Source organism: Balearica regulorum, chromosome 3, assembly GCF_011004875.1.
Source record: "Balearica regulorum gibbericeps isolate bBalReg1 chromosome 3, bBalReg1.pri, whole genome shotgun sequence".
Taxonomy (NCBI): Eukaryota; Metazoa; Chordata; class Aves; order Gruiformes; family Gruidae; genus Balearica; species Balearica regulorum.
Genome location: NC_046186.1, coordinates 99,055,499 through 99,075,917, shown reverse-complemented (window position 1 = coordinate 99,075,917; position 20,419 = coordinate 99,055,499).

Below are 20,419 nucleotides of genomic sequence, written 5' to 3'. Positions count from 1 at the left end.
TATGCTGGCAGAGAACGGTTTCATAAATCAAAATCATTGCTGTTGTATACTGATTTCTGAAGCGTACAGGCTTGCACATAAATTTTTACTTTGCATAAGACTGTGAATATAGCCTAGTGTGAAATCTTTTTCTCTTTGTAATCTTAACTTTTCTTTAGAATGTTTGGGGCTTAGTCATCGAAACAATTTCCTGTTTCTTTCACAAGTATGTGCAAACAGTAGTGGGTGTGCTAAAGAGATTGGAATTGACACATACGGGGATTTTTGGTTTGTTTTAAATACTCTGCAGGAACATGAGGAAATTCCTTAATCCATTCAAACCCCTCTCTAAATTGAAGTGTGAAGGCTTTCTTCTACTGGGATTACTTTAATAGAACTGGAACCAACCAAGGTGCTGCAGCAATGTAACAGAAACAGCTATGTGGGGGTTTAACAAAAGTGTTACTTGAAGGAGTTAGAGGAGTTTCAGGTGTTTCAAAATCCTTTGAGTGTAATAATAATGTTATGTTTGGTGATAAAATAAATACTTCCAGCATATGTGCTACTTTAGGAGTTGCATTATAAAATTAGGCTATGAAAAAAATTTAAAAGGTGCTATTTTCTTAGGGTGCTAATCATAAGTTCTAACCGAATACTGTTCAATATTGCCTTTCTTCACTTTGGCAATTTTGTTATAACATATTTTGCTCTGATTTTTCTAGACATTTGTCTTGTATTTGTCCTCTTGAAAGTCGTCTTATCTTTACAATCACCTCCTGATTCTCTGGAAATCAGCCAGCTTACTTCTGTTTATATGCTAAATCTATACATAATGCTTGTTAATTTTTGTCATGATGCTAGGCATCCTTGATTTTTGGCCTGGTTTCTCAAATTCATATTAAAGCTATATTTGCAAGCCCATTCCTGTAAAAATGGACAAATGAAACTTACTGTATGACAGATGCAGAGAAAACAAACGTTTTTCTGCCTAGGTGGTATGTTTGTTCTCTCTTGGTAAATAGCCGCTAATATTCCTGGCTGCCAGAACAAATGAACATACGTGTCCGCTGTTTCTAATGGCCGGAGGTAGTTCTCCCCTTTCTTTCTGCACCTCTGCCTTGCAACCTGACCTCTGGTTTAAAACCATGTTAAGTGCAGTAATTTCTGTATTAAAACAGAGAGCCCTTAATTTAGGGGATAATGTTCTTTGTGTGCCATAGTGGCTAAAGAGATTTGTCCTGATCTCAGTGCTCTTTGGGTATTGCAGTTTATTTGGTATGTGACCAAATCTTACATGTTCGTAAGGCTTTTGTTTAGGCTTTTAAAATCCTCTTTCTAAACATATTATTTACTCTGAAAAAGCACTTCAAGCATGTTAGGTGAGACTGGTTTGTAGATGTGTATTCATCTGGCACATTATAGTTCTCACAACATGTTTCTAAAGCAAAATGCTGTAGGCACATTTGCTGACTTAATTGCTGTCTGATATATTGTTAAGTGCCATACAGCTTTTACAGAAAACAGGCTGTGGATCTTTCTTAAGCAGCAGAATTAACAAAGCTACAAAGAATTTTTATAACTGTAGATTAGAATTGCCTTGAGGTTATTCAGTTTTAGTCCCCTTTCTTCCCCCAACATCTTATCTTTGTGACTTGTATTTCTATAAAATTTTTACTCATTTTATTTGTACTCTTTGAATATAAACATCCATACAAATGCTTACTTCATTAAAAGCCCATGAAGTTCGCGCTGTGATCAAAACTAGAAAACTGGATAAAGAGTGAAAGAACAAAATTCAGATTTGGCAGAAATTGTATTTTAATGATAGCAATTATAATTGCTCTCAGGCTACTTTGTGAATTGCATATTGTGACTTATGACTAACTGCTCAAACCTGGTTTCCTAGAGCAAGACACTAAAGGTACTTAAACATAGAGATGCCTGAGAGAGGAAACTGTACCAAATGTAGTTAGGGTTACAAACCTCTTTAGCCAAAAGATGTGCCCTGAGTAGCCAAATCGGTTTGGTGGAAAAATTGTGCTTACCTTTTGATAGCAGAATCTCTCTGATGTCAAGGAACCTCTTCAGCATGATATGCATCACTGATCTTTTTGTAAATACTTGGTAAAGACAAAGCAACAAAGACTGAGCAAGAAATGATGTGGGAGAGACAGCCCAGAGGTGAATAATGGGCTGAAGTGTCACTCTAGTAAGGGACCACTGCTGATGGGCAGTGGAGCTGTGGTTGTTACTCTTGAGATAAGTTATAAAGTCCTTGCAGAAAAACAGGAAGCAGCTCTTCTGTTAACAAGCAAAAGAGGAACCTGAAATGTAAGGTGCCCCAGACACTGGAATGGGAAACTTTTCACAGGTAGCCACGATACTGCTAACTTGAGCACTGACTTTGAGATATATGTTCCTCTTTCTTTCTCTAATTGCTATCTAAGTTATCTTTGTAAAATGGACTCAGTGCTTGTATGTGTTGTCCCGGACTGGTGACACAGGAGGTATATCCAAGTATTAAGTGCGAGCTAGAGTTGAACTTTCAGAAAGCTTTTCTACAGAAATGCAAACACAGACTATTTGCTACCAAACCCTCCCAGACAGTTACACCTGAATAATCTATGCATGATGGTGTGCTTACCAGCTTGGTGTTGACCAATGTTTGCCACCCAGATCTGTGGGAACATCTGATTTAATCTGTGCATGAATGAGGTAACCATCTTACAGAACATGTATTATTTAGTAGATGGAGTGTTATAAAGGATAAGAACGTGGTCCAATTAAAAACCAAAAGTTGTTATAAAAATTGCTCTCTATGTCTACCTCATTGACATGGAGAATGGCTGCAATTTCCACTTTGTACAACTCTAGCTTACTGAATAAACCAAATTTCATGCTCCTACCATTTTATTTTTTTTAAAAATAAAGATTTAAATAGCTAAAAATCTGTGTTTCCCTACCAAACCATGCTTTTTATTTTTATTTTTTTCCTAGGATTTATTCCACTCATACCCCAGTTGAAAGCTCTGGTATGAAAGGACTTGTTACTTTGAATGAGAAAGGAAACTCGTTAGAGGAATAGCACTAGAACTATGATGAAGAGTGACAACTGTGGCATACTATCTATGTCGTACTATAGCAGAAGGGAGAGATTTTCTTGTGTTGGACGCTATGCAGCACATAAACTGTGTTAACCTGTCTCTGTAGAAAAAATAATCTTTAAACTTTATGCTTCAATGAAGAAAATTGTATAATGAAAGTTTGAGTTTACTTTGTCTAAATGTGTTTCAGAAGTAAGGGCAGACTTGCATGCAGGGAGTGGGGAAAAGGGAATAAACAAAAAGTTATCCAAAATCCAAGTTTCGTACTTGCCTACTCTTCTCTGAAAATGTGAGTTCTGATTAGAAAATTCAGCAATATGACTGTTTAGTATTGTAATTTGGATGTTTCGTATCCTCGTTCTTTTATACGTGGGCACAATCAATAGCTGGAATAAGTCTCTTAAAAGGAAAGTCATCCCTCTCTGCAGAACCAATCACAGTTAAATGCATTCCCTTTGAGGGAGCTGATGGTCTGATATCACTAAGTAAGAACTTCCATGAAGAATTTCAATGATGTTTTCAAGATCTAGAAGTTGGAGTTGGGATATATATTTTTTTCCCTGAATTAATAATATTGGTTGGTTTTGGTTTTGTGCGTTTTGGTTTGGTTTTTTTTGGGAGATGGGAGTGTGTGATATGAGGCAGCAGATAATGTATGAGATTTTTCATTGCAAATTCAATTTGAAAGTTATCCCCCTCCTCCTCCTCCTCCAACCACAAACCCATAGAAAACTTTGAGCTGGATTTGCTTTGAATTTGCTGTAGTGTAACAGCGTAAAGATTTGTGAAAGACTATCTGATCCCACTGCAGACTTGCTTTACTTGAGTTTATCAAAGGGTGCACTGCAAGGTTCCCACTTGTGATTTTGCTCATGGAGAATTAATCCTGGAGTTGCCATTGGGAACTGAATGACATCTAATAGTAACTGTGACTCATGACTCAGGTATGTGGAAGATGCTGTAGGTACACTGGGAAAGCATCCTCAGGAAAGTGCAGACTCTTCTCTAGGCAGTTGTGAAAATTCTGTCAACCTTGAGTAGGTGGAGGAGACCATTGTTGTGTTTAGATTCTTTGGTGGTTGTTAGTAGATGTATCCTAGAACTATTAATAAAGTAACAAAGTATGCTAGATGGTAAAGAGAATGATGAGCTGTAAAAGGGTGTTCTCCATGGGGATCACTTGTTTTAGGGTTATCTTGAATATGTGGTAGAATGACATGAAGAGAAAATGCAAAAGCAGAGTTGGAAGTCAGGAAAATAAGGTGAGATGAAGCAGAGATGGAGCTACAGGAGACAGGCACTGCAGCATCTTGATAGGAATAGCAGAAGATCCTCATTATTTTAGCAGTGATATAAAAAGAAAAAAGTGAAGTAGAAAAGCGGGAAAGGAAAGATTGCATGCAGGAAGCTGAGAAAGCACTAAAATATGTGAAAAGGATTCAGTGAGATAGAATAGGTTCATGAAGAAGCAACTGAATGGTTTGAGAATGAATCAATATTTTTCCTTAAAATTCTGCTGAGATTAATTTGAGCTAAAACGTAGCAATTACTTTTTGCAAGGGAGGAGGTAACAGATGGACCCAGAGAGGGTCTTGACTTTCATGTTTGTACAGAATCTTTTTTTGTTTTTGTTTGTTGAATGCGTTGAAAAATACCTTTGGCAGTTTTTCCATTTCCTTTGGCTTTTATGTCTAAAAAAATATTCAAACTGGGAGAGGGGGTGGGAAACTGAGCCAGGTGGCAAGCCTATTCATCACCTAGTCAGTGATGGAAAATATTGAATGATCAAATGAAAGTGTCTTAAAATAACATGAACACAGAGACAGAAAAAACTGCCAAGGGAAGGAATTTGTATTAAAAGAAAACTTGCAGTTTCTCTGTCCAATCGTAATAAGAGACTTCAACGTTCAGTGGAAAGCAGTGTATGTATCATCTGCAGCTATAATTTTTTATTACTGTTACTTTTTAGAATAGTCATAAAGAAATACTTTATATCTGAAAGGCATTCAATTTGAATACTTCTATGGAAAATACTTCTTGTATGTGTATGCATGTGAGTATGCCTGTATAAAAGTCAAAGGTCAAAGTCTCTAAATTTGATTCCAAAGAAGAAAAAAACCCACAACCCTTTTTGCCCATTTTTGTAAATAAAAATAATTTCTGTTAGTTACTGAATAGGCTCTGAGGTGTTTGGGTAGCTCTGTCAATTCCAGGATGTAAGCCAAAACAACAGGAGAAAAAATTCTCTTTGAAATGAAGAAGCTTCAGATCTTGAATTGAAACTCTAAGTGACATAGCAGCTATGAATCTTCATCAGTCTGCACAATTAAAGGGGGCATGGCTAGTTTTATTATAACCCCCTTATTTTTCACAATCTGAAAAAGGTCAGGTGGTAGGAAATCCTACCTCTCTAACCTTGCTTGCTTTGTCTACTTTGTATTCATGAACTGAAGAACAGTGTCTGCTAATAAAGACTACAGCGTTTTAAAATCATTCTGGGGTTTTAGAGAATGTTCCAAATGAATCTCCTGGAAGCCTCTAATATTTTGCTGGCAGTTGATATGTTTAATTATTTTTACTGTATTCAAATAAATTTAAAGGGTTAGGTAACCATGAATATTTGGTTGTTTCCCAAAGCAGGATCCCTTTCTTAATACCTAGCTACCTTAATCACAGCCATGCGGGAAATGGGAGCTATGCTCCAGCACTACTTTAAAAAATCAATGAATTTCTTACCTAAGTATTCCTACAAAAATAAAACTTCTAGTTAATTTCACTAATATTTATATGTAGGTGGACTAATATTGGTGCCAGCAAATGCTGCTAGACTCCAGGTAGTTATCTTAAAGACTGGAGCTATACGGGACACATTCTGCCATAGATGAGAGGCAGTTAAGATATAAGATCTTCAATTTAGAGAAGGCACAGCCCAGAAAATGGTGTTGTAAACATGTATATGCCATCTAAATTCTGTATTAATTGGGTCCAGGCTTAGTGAGTGCTTAAGATGTTAATTCGTTGTTTATGCAAAATGTCTTAATGAAAAATACTGTGATTGGCTGGCCAGTGTAGAAACATGTGAGAAGAAATTAAGAACTTCAAAGTCTTGGAAGAAACGGAGAGGAAGTATTTTTTAATCATAGATTTGGGTTGATATATTCTATCTAAAGCAAAAACCTGATTGATTTCCCGACCCTGCTTTTTTAAAGAAAAAAAGACACTTTGACCAAACTGTATCACCAAAATATTTGGAAGATTTCTCCCTCTGTTCCACCCCCCTGTCCAAACTGTGAATGGAAATGGAGATTAAGCTGTAAAAGCTTTAAAGACAACTTAAAAGAACTTCTGTTCTCTGGCCAGTTCTCAAAAGAAATACCATCCCATTTTTAACATCACTGCCTAATAGGTTGTCAAACATGTGCAGAAATAATGTCATATTAGCATTTCTCAATTGTACAGATGCCATTCATCAGCCATCACTATTTGCAAACAAGTAAGTATAATGGATTTTTAAAATCCAAACTGCTTAAATTAAAAACATATTTCTTTTACTTAGCAGATGCTATGTTTGGAGACTTGTTTTCTGTGCACGTGAGCTCTTGGGAACATGAACTGTCCTAGTCAGGGTTGTTCAAAGCTGTCCTGCTTGGTGACAGGGTTCTTCGGCGCTGCTGTAGTATAAACAACAATGTACTAGAAATATTTTGACAAACACTTAAAGAAATAGAGGAGTAAACTGTCTTTAAAGACATCGGTTCCCAAATAAAATGTGTGGCCATTGGGAGGCAAAGAGATTAGGTATTGACTTTATTGAAATGTCCTTGACCGGTTTTAAGTTCCAGTGCTGCACATACATTCTGAATCTGGGGTTTAACAGTTGTAACTGGGCTTGGACTCAAATGATTGAATTGATTTAATTGTTTTATGCCAGATAGCTCTTAGAAGTCTCTGAGTGCAATGTTAGCTGGCTTAATGTTCGGCAACCTGAGGCTCTTTGTCAGAAAATTCTCAGACTTGTATCCCAAATGTATCTTTTAATTATATGCCATGCTTAATCAAAAGCAGAGAGTTGATTGGAACAAGCAATATAGGAAATTAGTCTTTCTGCATAGAGGAGGGAGGGATTTATAGTTCCTGTAGTATGTTTTGTGTCTTTGGAGACTGGAAGGCAGCATCTTGCAACATTACAAAGTAGGCATGAAAGAACCTTTTAGGTGATGACAGAAAAAGCAAAGCACTTTCTTGTCCCAAACTTTGTGGTTTTGGATCCTGGCACAGTTGTATTTCATGGAATTAGTGAGAAATTGTTTAAAACAACCAGCCATTTTCATCGTGACTCATTATGCATAGTAATACATTATATATAAACACATTGTTTGCAACCAATACATTGAGTTTTATTTTGTGGTTCAATTAATACTATACTGAATATGATCTTCTGGAAATAGAGTACCTTGATTCTGATTCTGCCAGTTACATACTAAACTGTCTCTGTACATCCTTTATTTACAGCTGGCATCTTGCATTTATTTAGAAAGAAAGCTTCATAGATTGAGGTTCCCTCTAGCTACGTACAAGTGACATACAGCACAACAGCAAGAAGTTGCTGTACCAGAATACGTCATTATCAGGATCGTGGATTAATCCATCGACATTCCAACAAGGAAACTTTGCTTTTCATTTGTATCTGAATTTTGTCCCCTAAAAATTATGAAAATTATGAACTTAACAGTGTTAGCTTAAAAGCCTCACTTTCTAGAGACCTGCAGGACCACTAGGACTACCCTGGCAGTAGTAGTACCACAAGCTCAATCTTTACCAGTTCCTGTAAAGTAGGAGGACATGAAAGTAGACAATTTGACAAGTAGGCACAGCTCTTTGGGGGTGTGAAAAATCCAGCAGAGTTATTTTGTATCTTTTTTTTGACTGAATTTCCCAGGAGAAAAAAAATCAGTAATAGAGTCAATGGGATGGGTTCTAAAATGCAACGGTCTTGATAGAATTGCATCTATGTACACTTAATAGTTACCTAAACAAAGGTTGGAGGCTGGGGGTAAATCCAGACAATGCCAGTTAAATGCTACTGTCTGACCCTTATTTGAACTGCATGGCCAGATCCATCACAACATAATTGGTTTATACTCTTGTGTCTAAGATGCTCTGTAGTAAACAGAGTATTTTTATATCCTGGAGAGCTTAGATTACAAGTGAAAACTTTTCTGAGTCTTGTAGATTTGATGAATACAGGCTAAACAATGTGTGTGGCTAAAGATGCTCTGTTAGCATTTTGGAAAGTCACACTAGTTCCATATGTAGAACAAATCCTTGTTTGAACTACAGGGTCAGAGCAATCACAGTATAATTGGTTTATCCTCTTACGTCTAAGATGCTCTGTAGTAAATAGAGTATCCTTATGTCCTGGAGAGCTTAAGCCTGGCCACTGCTATTTTTAGTTGCTGTTCAGTAATTCTTATAATGGGAAACAGTGAATATTCATTACCTGCTAACATTGGATGTGCTAGTAGTAATATACACCTTTATGAGAATTTTCTCAGGCCAGAAAAGAGAGCCCGAGTATACGTAATCATTCCTGGTAGGTAAGTTGTTCTGTGTCATTGGTCATCCAGGTAGCCCTCCTCTCTACTCTAGATCTGTTCTGGAAAGGAAGAATCAAAAGTTGTGTTTTTCTGGTGTAAGTGGAAAATACCGTCACTCTACTGTTATGGTAATGCAATAGCAAGTAAGATATATAAGTTGGATCTATTCATTTTTCTTATTAGGATATGATTTAAAAAAAAAATATCAGTATTTCTGACTACTGAACTTAAGTTTCAGTGAAACCACTTGCTTAATGTTTTAGCATGAAACATGGATCCTGTGTTTCAAAACCTTTTGTGGGGCAAGGTGCTGCCAAAAGGGTAAACTCTAAAGTAATCTGTGCCTCAAATTAACTCTTCTGCCCCAGCTTCCCCAACTCCCAGAAATAGTTCAAACACAACTATTTCTCCTAAGATGCCTGTGCACCTGAGGTTGGGCTTGGGAACCTGTCTGTGTAAATATTTACACAATATATTCTGGGAATCCAGTCTTGCTGACATATGTAATACATAAGAAAAAATCAATAAACTTGGGGGGGGGGGGAACTCACATGCAATAAAGTCTTTCTCACTGTGATTTTTTTTAATTAATAACAAGATTTTATGGAATCTGGAAATAAACTTGAAATATATTATTAGGCCTTCTATGAGTAAACACTTCTTAATACAAAGGAAAATGAGAAAGTAATGTATTTCATATCTAGATGTATAAACACATGGGGCAGCATGAAAGAGTTACCATTTTGTCTTCAGCTAAGCCGATTTTTGTGCTGGTGATCTCAGTTTTGTCATCTCCTCTCAAATTAGTTTTAATTGTTCATTACTCTCTTTGCCCATGCACTATGCTGAGGGAGGAAAACAGGCTAATAATTCTTCATATGAATACTGTAGGTGATCATACAGGAGTTGGTGTTTCTACAGCTGCTCTAAAAGTAGGAGAAGTGGTACAGACAGCTAGCAAATCAGTAGCACAGTTTGTGTCTGCAGAGTTGTCTCATTTTCAACTTACACTTTCTACCTCTGCTATAGAGTTATCTTATTCTGCACTCATCTTAAAATTGTGCCGTTTGCCTCATTCAGAGACTACTGATTGTTGGAAAAGTCAACAGTGAGGTTTTTATTCAGGTATACAGTGTGTATAAACAACAGCGGGATGTAACTCTGTGATGCTTTCAGTCCTTTATGTTGTTGCCATTGATTTTTCCAGACTTTTCTCCATGCAACAGAATTTTGTATCCCAAATCCAGAAAAAAAAGTGTGTTCTCTGTAACCAGTTGGAGTTGTAACCAAAAGGTGACACACAGAATAACTTTGTGCTAGGCAGTGGTGTGTTGAGGGGGAATTGTGTTTCCATTCAGGCTGATGGGTATTTAGTTAACACTTCCAAAAAAGGAGGACTGAATATAACTTTGTAGTTTGACTTCAAGTATGGTAAGTATTCCTAAGAGAGCTTCTAAAGTTTTTGCAAAACCAGCTTATGTGCCCCCATTCTCCTTGCTCCATTTACGACAATGGATATCTTGTTGTCAGGGTTGGATTCCCAGACGGACCCTGAACGTCCCTCACGCTTCTCGTAACGCAGATGATGCGCACATGTCATGTGATAGAGATGATGGAGAGCTAAGCAGCATTTTTGCTGTTCTGCAGTTCTCTGCAGCCCCGTTTATGTTTTCTTTTGGACAAATGAGACTTTGCAAAGGATTCATGGACTTCATTTAGCTTTCTAGAAAGTTACTGGATGTATCTGAAGTTGGTATACTTGGCTCTCCCTTTAATTGGCTTAAGGATAAGCAGCTCCAGAAAACAGTTGATCCCATAAAATGATGATCGTTTAAGATGGGAAAAGATCTCATCTTTGAGAAGTTCTTATTTATTATTAGCTAGCTTTAATAATTCTACTTTATGTGTTCATATCCAGACCTGTTGGTAGCAATGAGCTATTAAGAAATTATCTAATGCAGCGTATGCTTAAATCGCAGTACTATCATGGATTGATATTCCTGTTTGACGATAGGAAGCATGGCAATACTTGCTTCCAGAAAATCTGTTTATAAGATTTGTATAATTTATCTAAAATTTTTGTCCTCAGAGAGATGCGACAGCTTCACTGTAATAGCTGCAGAAAATTCCCTCAGTTTTATCATGTATGCTCTATGACTACAATGTACCTGTGTGATTACAATGCATTTTAAGAAACCTGCTTCCTGGAAATTTTTCAAAGTGATTCCAGATAGGTTCCCTGGTTACCAGGGAATTGGTTTTGACCAAAAGATTGAATTGGTTTCTATTCTTACCTAAACTTGTAAAATAAGTAAGCGTATTGGATTGTGTCCATAAAGAAATGACACATGTACCGCAAGCTCACAATTTTTTTTTAATATTTGCAGATATCCTGTTTTCCTCATGGTTTACAAAGAAAACTCAGTGTTGAGGGAACTGAAGACTGGGATGTGCTGGGCTAATACAAATTTAACTGAAGCCAAGAATGCCCCTGGTTTGGCTCTGGAAAGAGTACTAAGCAGCCAAGGACATCTGGAAGGCCAAATCCAAACCAGTACGGTGAGCTTCCTATATTGCACTGCCTACGGCAATAATTACATGTCAATTTTATTCTGTTTATCCTGTCTTTATATCTCATTTTAACAGAGGATAGTCTGCTTTCTAAGTGCCAGAGCAGGGTGACAATAGCTTAATGAGTGATACAAACTATATATTCTGCTTTTCTAGAAACAGCTTTAATTTGTCATTAGCTCCCTGCTTTTTAGCCAGAATTGACTGTATGGCTCTAGTTTGCCCTGGTCAGGATGTGGGAAAAGTGAAATCCAACGTACAGACTGACCTAAAAAAAGTTACATTGGCACTGAGAGTCAATAAATAATTTATCTTGCAATGTAAGTATAAACCACAGTGGTGATTAAAAAATAAATTGCAACAATTGCTTATCTGCTTTTCTAATAGCACAACAGACATGGATTTCTTCAGAGGTTTATTATTTACTCCTGATACTGTGCTTCAGTAATATCTCTCAACAGACTCTTTCTCTAAAGCTGTTTTCACAGAAAATGTCTAGCTAAATATTTGTGTTAAAACAGCCTCTGACTTCTTGCGGTTATATTCTGTAAGGTGCTAGAGTTATACTCCCTATCATTTTGGGAATTTTTTAGATCTCTAGAGTGGAATAAAATGCTAATATAAGGAAATATAAAGTCCTCCAAGTGGTATCATTCTGAGTTGATGTTCCCTGTTTTCATGAACGTACAAACATTCACGTGGAAATGAGTATTTAGCTTATTGTAGATATCCTTGTTTTACGTTTTCACCAAACTACTTATCACATCTAATTTAAATTATTTTCGTCTTGTTTTCTAGAAGATCCACGTGCTTTTACTAATTTAAATCATTCTGTTCTTCTCTTCCCTATTTTTCTCTCTTCTTGCTTGTTGTTATGCCTGAATTAGAAACATCTGGATTAAAAATGTTGAGGTTTTGATAACAAGTCTGTGTCTCATTTATTTTTCTTGTAAAATGCCACAGCATCCTTTCTATACTTAGCATCCAAGAAAAGTTGAGATGTGTTGAAAGTTTTCACTAGAAATTATTTTTTATAGTCACAGTTTTGATCAAGATTTTTGGGTTTGGGGTTTGTTTTCTTCATACGAAGTTCTTACTTTGGGGAGTTAGCTTTTCATTACGCCTCCGAAAGGGAAGGAAAACTGGATTATGTGGAGTTTCAAAGTCTGAGATTGAAAAAAAAAAAAAAAAAAAAAATTTGCATGTATTTTTAATGGTTACGGTTGTAATTACAATACTGCTCTACTTGCATGTGTTTTGCCAGCAAATCCTGAAGGCCAAATGCTCACAAAAAAAGATGTGGAGTGTTGTGTACAGTAGATGGAAAAACCCTATGCAATGATAACATGCATTAGCAAACCATTCTTCACTCAGCTGCAGCAAAAAACTATACAGAAATTTTGCATGTTATTACATACTAGGAAGAAAATTTCATGCTACAAAACCAAGGTATGACTGAAGGAAAGTGAATTCTAGTGGAGCAGTCCAGCCAAGGATCTCCCCGTTCGTTATTTCTTGCCAAACTATGTTGCGACCTGCCCAGAAACAAGGACAAAGAGCGTAGACTAGGGAATGAGCTTGTTATCAACTGTTAGCACTTGAAAACGGGTTATGCTAATGAGTAACCTCAAGCTCTTGACGCAATTTGCACCAGTAAGTTTGGAAATTCAAGTTAGTGCAAATGCTCTTCAAGCTGGAACAGTTGCTATTGCAAAACCGAAATGGGTAAAACCAGGTATGAATGGTAGACTCGGGGAGTTTGCAGTTTGTTTACTGAATATCACATGCTCAAATCGGAGGGAAATTGTTTTTCAGAAGTTGCTTAATTACTGATTCAGGCAGAGCCCCCTAAGAATAAAGCTTAATGATTCTGAAAATCCGATTATCAACACAGGGTTCTGTGTCTTCAAGTTTTCTCTAATTCTGCTGTCAGACTGGAATGCAACTGCAGAACTGATTTTCCTACACATTTTGGAACAGTTTAACTGCAGCCTGAGCTTTACAAATCAGACTTAGTGTATAATTAGAGTATTCATTATAGAATGAAGAAATTCTGAGGACTAATGTTGTTGATTCACGAACAATGACAAAAATACACTATGATCAGGAGGACCATCTGTTCCTTTGAGTTCATACTGAACTCCTGTGGAACAGCAGAACCAAGAAACGTCTGCGGCTCTGCCAAGGAGTGACTGCCTCAATTTCCACTGGAAATTCCAGTAAGCGTTAGCACTTAATTACCGTGCTCTACCTTAAAGGCAGGAATTAAGTGATATGCAGCATAGCTATGGCCTTCTACTACTTTCTACGTGTTTTAATGAGTCACACTGCAACTGAAGTCAGGAGCAGAGCTGCTTTGCTGATAATCTGTGTTTGGCAGGATCTGCAAGTACGTAATAAATAACTGACTCCCAATTATACAACATAAATTGCCCAGCTTTCTCGAGAGGATAATTACATATTAATACATGGTCATTAATAAATATTGTAGGTACTGAAAAACAATCTAATTTCCTTTGTTTATAAAGCTAGACTTACCTATTTTCAGACATATTCTACATGCACAGAAGCTTATTCTGCCTTCAGATTTCATAAATGACATTGTAATTCTCGTCAACAAAAGACAGAAAAGTGTCTCTCTTGCTTAAAACCTCCTTGAGCTCTGACCACATAAGAATACGGGGTCAACTCTCTCTCAGGGTTTTGGCACTCAGCATGCTGCTGTGTAGTGAGCATTTGGGTCCTTGGTAAGATCATCTCTGGATTGGGTTTTTGCTTCTATTAAAGTCAGCCAGGCAGATAGTTTCTGCCATTTGACTTCTCGCAGGCAGAGTTGTACTGCTTTCAATTAGCGGTCTCCCCTTCTTGTCCGCCCACCCCAAGCCTCCTGGAGACCAGGAATGGTGTAGTAACAGGAATTTTCAAATAGCACAGTATCAAATTGATTCCAGGCTCTGCAGCCATGTTGCAAACTAACTTTTGCCATGACTTTTTGTTTTAAAATACCTGGTATATTTGTTTTCTGTATCTTTTGCTACTTCCACCTTCTTTTAAAAGAAAGGCTTGTTGGCAATTTACTGGTCGCGTAGAAGGATGAGAAAAGATTTTAAATGCCGCTTGCGTTCGTAACATGTAATAGGAAGTAAGCTTGAGATGACAGATTTTGAGGTGCTTCTTTCAAGAGCTCAAGTTACACTTTTAAAGGGTTGTCTGTGTAGACAGCTCACATAATTACTCTGAACAAGAACTGTACAGATTATCATCCCGTAATATGCAGTGATTAGAAATTCAAGATACATATTTTGCAGCGTGCTTATGCTTGTGTGAGTATAATACATATGTATGTGAAGTAAGCGGTACAGAACTCAAGTAATAGGTTCTCACTGTGAGATTTTATGCAATGTACACTAAGCACATGTAAATGCTTTGTCTGACAATCACGCCAATCACCGTGGAATAACATGCAATGAATAGAAAACAATTTTGTGGTAACTGTGGCCCACAGTGGTTTGATGAAAAGTCCTAGTAAGAAATTGCTTTCACGTCAGAAAATTCTGTATTGTCAGAAATTCTTGGAATGTCAGCAAGGGTGTAGCCCTTAAAAATCATTGAATACTCCAGGGTTATTTTTCCTTGTTTTCTTTTGTATCTTCTTTTATCTCCTTTCATCAGGTATGAGCAACCAAGGGTATAAATATTGTGCAGACTTGTTTACTCATGGGGAATGAGTCTTACTCATTGGTGTGCTCAATTTTTTTGTTTGCAGAGCAGTTTACTTTCAGCAGTAAAGTTTTTCAGTGCAGAACTAGCACTGCAAGAATCCTGTCAAAGGGCTGGCTACCTCGCACAGAACCTTATCAGCCCTTCATACGTAGGCAAACACGTCCAGTGTGTTCGGTTTTCTGATTTCATAGAAGAGCCCCAGGGAACTGCACGCTTAGCTTCCTTGCAGGAAAAAAAATGGAAAAATTAAAGCAGAAAGGAGATAGGAGGCACTTGGTTTTTCTCCCCCCCCCCCAAATGTGGTTTGAAAAGGTAAAAAGTCCACCTTGTTTTTTCCGACTGAAAGCAGTAAGATCTTACAAAAATATCTATTAGCCATCTCAAAATATTTAGAGAGCACTTTTGCCTTTCAGGGAACTCTGTGCGCTACAGGATAAACAGCAGGCTTTGAAGCCCAGGGTCGGAGTTGGCCAAATGGCCCCTCGGAGACTGCGGAGCAGGGAAGGGGCTGGGAGACGGCGCGGTGACGCACGGCTGGGCTCCGCTCTTTGCGACGTGCCCAGCGCGTGTTTCTGCTTTGAGCTGGCTTGGCGCTTGGCTCGGGAGGGGTAGGACCTGCAGGGGAAGAGGAAGGAAGAGGAGGTTTCTCCTTGCTTTTATCTTTCCACGTGTTCCTGCACTAAGGTGAAGATGTCTTCCCCTGAATACTCAGTTATTTCAGTGGGGTATAGTCAAGTGCGTACTATTTTTAAAATCTAAAGCCCATAAACTTAGACTGGCTTTGATAATGATATCTTAGCTTTCGTGTAATCAAGTATAATTCAAGGTCAACTGTCTTTTTCACTGTGGATTTGTCAAACTATTAACTTCCTTTGTGTTACTGTCTCTTATAATGGGTCTAATCAAACGTATGGTTTTGAAGAGGGGGGGGAGATGCTTTTATGCTTTCTGACTCCATTTGAACTGCATACTGCTGAATAATAAAACCAGAACAATTAAGCTCTGGTTTGATGGTGTCAATCAACATCTGTTATCATAGAAACATATGTTTTTGTGATATTTTTTTAATTACAAAAGAAAAACTCTTCTGTCCTTTCAGATGTTAAGTAGGTGACAGTACTCTTTTTTTTTCTTTTCTTTTCTTGCAGTGCTATACTTTGAAGTGAATGTTTTGCTTTTGTGCTAAATGGAAATAAAGACTGACACGCCCTTATTCTGACTATGCTTTTACTGTCAATTGTAACCACTTAAAGCAGTAGTCTAGTAAATAATGTTGTCTGCCAAGGAGTTGGCTTAGGTGGAGTTTTCTGAACCACTCCCCAGCACTCTGAAGAACTCCTTCAGTCTCTGGTATCTATTTGCTGACAGTTGAAAAAAGAAGAATTTGCTGCCCTCACATTCTCACTATGTAGTTCTTAAGACTGCAATACTAAACCTTTTAAAGGTCTAATTTGGCAAACCTGAGCTTGGAGGCATTATTTCAGATACTGGTTGTCTTAATGAACTGTGGAGGAAGAAAATAAGCATTATGCCCATATTTTAATATATTTATATATGTGTGTGTGTATAAAAATGTATATTACATATACAACTCTAAGCGTTCAGAGGTATTGTCTCCTCTAACCCGGGACTAGCATCTATATGACTCTTGTTTCCATGTGTATTAATGATGCCTCAGAAATGGTATTCCACATATAGAACTAAAATCAATTATTGGTTACTGTGAAAGTGGTTGTTGTTGGAAAATTCCTGTACCGTGGTAGAGAGAGATCAGAGTGCAGTAAGACATTGAAAAATAATTGATATGTGAAACTTATTGTAGTGCTTAAGGAATCATATTGTTTCCTAATGGTATGTGTATGCGTGTACATTGAAAGAGAACAAACCTCAAATAGAGGACAACTGTAACTACCATGAAGTACAGCAAAGGTTTAATGTCTGTGCAAACCTCAAACTGAAACAAACCATGGAAACTACAAATAAGCATTTTCACCTATGCCACTTCTGACTAGCTGGTTATGGTAAAATTGAGCAACTTCAGCTAAATGGTATAGTATATTCACAGAATTTTACTATTGGAGGCAAATATAAAAACCTTCTGTCCCCCAAAGTTCCTGAATAATAAGATGACCTCCAAAATACTCTGTAAATTTGAAGTAGTTGCTACAAGATGGTAAAAGCCCTAAGGCAGAGACCAAGTTTTAAGTGAGCGCTTTATTACTCTCATGTGAATCCAGCTTGATTTACTCAAACCCTGTATTTAACTGCTAACTACCTCGTCTGGAAATGGATATCAGGTTATGTGTATCCTGTGATAGCTCATCCATCATCAGCAGAAAGAGATTTAACAAGACAGGAAAAAACCCTTCGTATTTGACTAGTATGTACATATGCAAGGAAGGGGAGAAGGAAGTTTTGAACACGATTCTCTTTCCGTTAGACAAATAAACACACTGCGGCCTCTTATAAAAAATAGTTGTATTGCTGATGTTTTGGATATTTCTGCATTGCATATATTGCGTAGTAACCAATAGAACCTACCATTTTCCATAGTGTTTAGTCTGTTCAAAACATCAATTCCCCTCCTTGGGGGAGCAAAATTATATGAATTGTCCTGAAGATTGTAAGTAACTTTAAAGCGGCTATTTTAGGGCCTTTGTTCAGGAAGTGATCTGTCTGTGAATGACAGGCAATGGTGCAGATGGCCAATGAAATATTCTTTGTTGTAATCTTTTGTTGATCTATTACTAGTCCTAAATCATGACAGAGAATGCAATGGTTGATATCTAGGAAATACGAACTGCTGTGCAAGTATGAGCTGAATTGCGAAAACAAGAAAAAGGCATAGTTACCTAAACTATGGAAAACGTTATAATGGGAGAAGACATGTTTGCCTAACTAGGACTATTCCATTTCAGCAAGTAGGGTTATATGAGCTGAATGTCACACATCCGCTCCAAAGTTAGCAAGGCCAAACATCTTCCTTCTGTCTTTCCCAAAATTACCGTGACTGATGTATATTATTGCTCTGCAGTCTTAAGTCATGTCTCATGATTGTATTGCTTGATAAAGAATATTCCTATTGATTAATAAGTGGTCTGATTGTCTAACCTGTACTCACCTTGGAAGTCCCTCAGAGGAAGTGGCTTCAGGAGAATGACTCAAATGTGAAATGAGTGTTCCAAGGTCAAACCTTGTTTTAGCACATGTAATCTCTATTTTAGCTTATGGGAATTTAAAACATTGAATAAACCTGAATCTTCTTGAGGTTTTGTAGTGATGTTATATCGGGGGGGGGGGGGCGGGGAGGGTTCTTTGTGTTTCATGAAATAATCCAGTTTTACACACTGGTTGCAAATCAGGGTGCACAATGAAGATGACTTCATTCTGTGAGCTAGAAAGAACTGGTCTGTGCTGAATTAGTTTCCTTAACTAATTTGAAATTGTCACAAAGTTAAAAATAATTGATATAGTTCAACTCAAACATTTTGGGGAGATAAATCAGATACCTACAGAATTTGGTATCCTTTAGCTGGTCGTTGGTTATCCATGTTGATGTTTGATTTGTAAAGCTGCATATAAAAGTGGCTAGAGACACTAGGTTGTCTTTGTTGGTTGCATTGCAAAGGAGCTGACTTGCAGCTTGTGTGTCTGAAGAATGATATGTTGTTCGGGGTCTGCCCCTCAAAGAAAATGTATGGTAGTTCAGGGCGAGGGTAAATAAGACAGAAATATATCAACACAGAGATAAGGAAAAGCAGATGTAAGAGAGGAGCAGCACTCAGGACTGAATTTACAAGCTGTTCATTACTGATGTACAGACAACTGTCATTGCTGTGAAAGTACCCTAGTGGGTTGAGCAGCATGGACAGTGCTTTGAGTTGGTCTGGGAGCACGTGGAATAAATCATGCCATTGCCACGTCTCCTTGGCACGCGTGACTGCGGGAGCCCTTGCAGTCGGAGGATCGCTAGCGTTGCTGGTGTCTCCGTACACAGAGCATGTTTGCTAATCACTGAGAAGCGGCACACGCTGATAAGGAGTTACCTGCCTGCTGTTGCTCTGTAGTCCGTGCTCAGAAGTGTTTCATGTCAACACAGCAGGGATAACACTTGCTTTGTGTCCTCTGGTGACATGCCAATATTATTTTGACCTGCTATGCTGTCTGTGCAGTCCCTGAAGTAATGAAACTGGATGTACAAAGAAGTTATAGAAAGACAAACCTGGAAGTGTTGTCGAGTCCCGTTGTTTCCTTTCACAAACACAATTTATAGTATACAAACTGATACAAAGCCACCTTGAAAAGCAGTCGATTTCCCAGGCAGTTTTTGAAAAGGCATCTTAAGACAAACAAATTCTTCTTCTCATTAGAAATCTATTTCTAATTTCTAGTCTGAGCATACATATAGCTAGTTTTTATCCATTTGTTCTTATGCTATTGTTTACCTTGGACAACTTTTTTCATTCCTGGATTCTCCCTTTCCCTACAATGAATTTATAGATAGTAATCCTATCCCTTCCAAGCCTCTTGTATGAAATTGTGTTGCTGCTTGGAGGACCATCAAATCTTTCTCTAAAATAATCCCATTCTGAAGCAATCTCCTGAATATGACTGACCGTTGTTGTGCATATTTAGCTACCTACATGAGTCTCATGATTTGTAAACTGACAATATTTTTTATCTCTAGTCTGAAATATTAAGATCCTTGCATTTCCTGGGGCTATGATATGCTCATAGATACCCTGTCATAAACCCTTCTTAATCCTGCCAGCTAACGAGAGCATCAGATATTTTTTAGATCCAGGCATTTATCTGTAACTCCACCTTAAATTCTGAGCTCCTGCAGTCAATCTACTCGTGTTCTGTGACAACCAGTTATTTCTCCATGTAGCCTCCACCTCCTATATGCTATCAATGTCTTCTAATTTTTCATCATCAGCATATTTTTTTGGCACTTTCCTAGTCTTTGGGATGGGGACCTTAGAAAATTTGAAAGATTAAAGAACTCCACCAATGATACCGTTCATTACTTTCCTTCTTGCATCCACCTATTTTCTTCTCATCTTAGCCTTGTTCTAAAGCTGGCCTATTATCAAGGCGTTTAGCAATTCTGATCACTTCTGCCCTTTTCCAAGTATGAATATTGTATTTTTATTCTCTCACCCTAAAAATGGAGATGGCTATGAAAAAACCTTTTCTTCATTGTCCTTAAGTTTGAAACTTCAACTGGATGGAAGGAAAGATACATCTGTTTGAGGGGGCTTTAGGGGCTGTTTCCGTGAACAGAAGAATAACACGAAGACAAAAAGACAACAGTAAATGGATATTCCCTCCTACCCACCATGTCTGAGCCTTTTTTGATCTGACCTGTTCCTGTTCTTTATGTGTACATATTTAACTTACTACATGTAGTGCACTTTTCCGTTTCCCCTGCGTAAAAAGTAT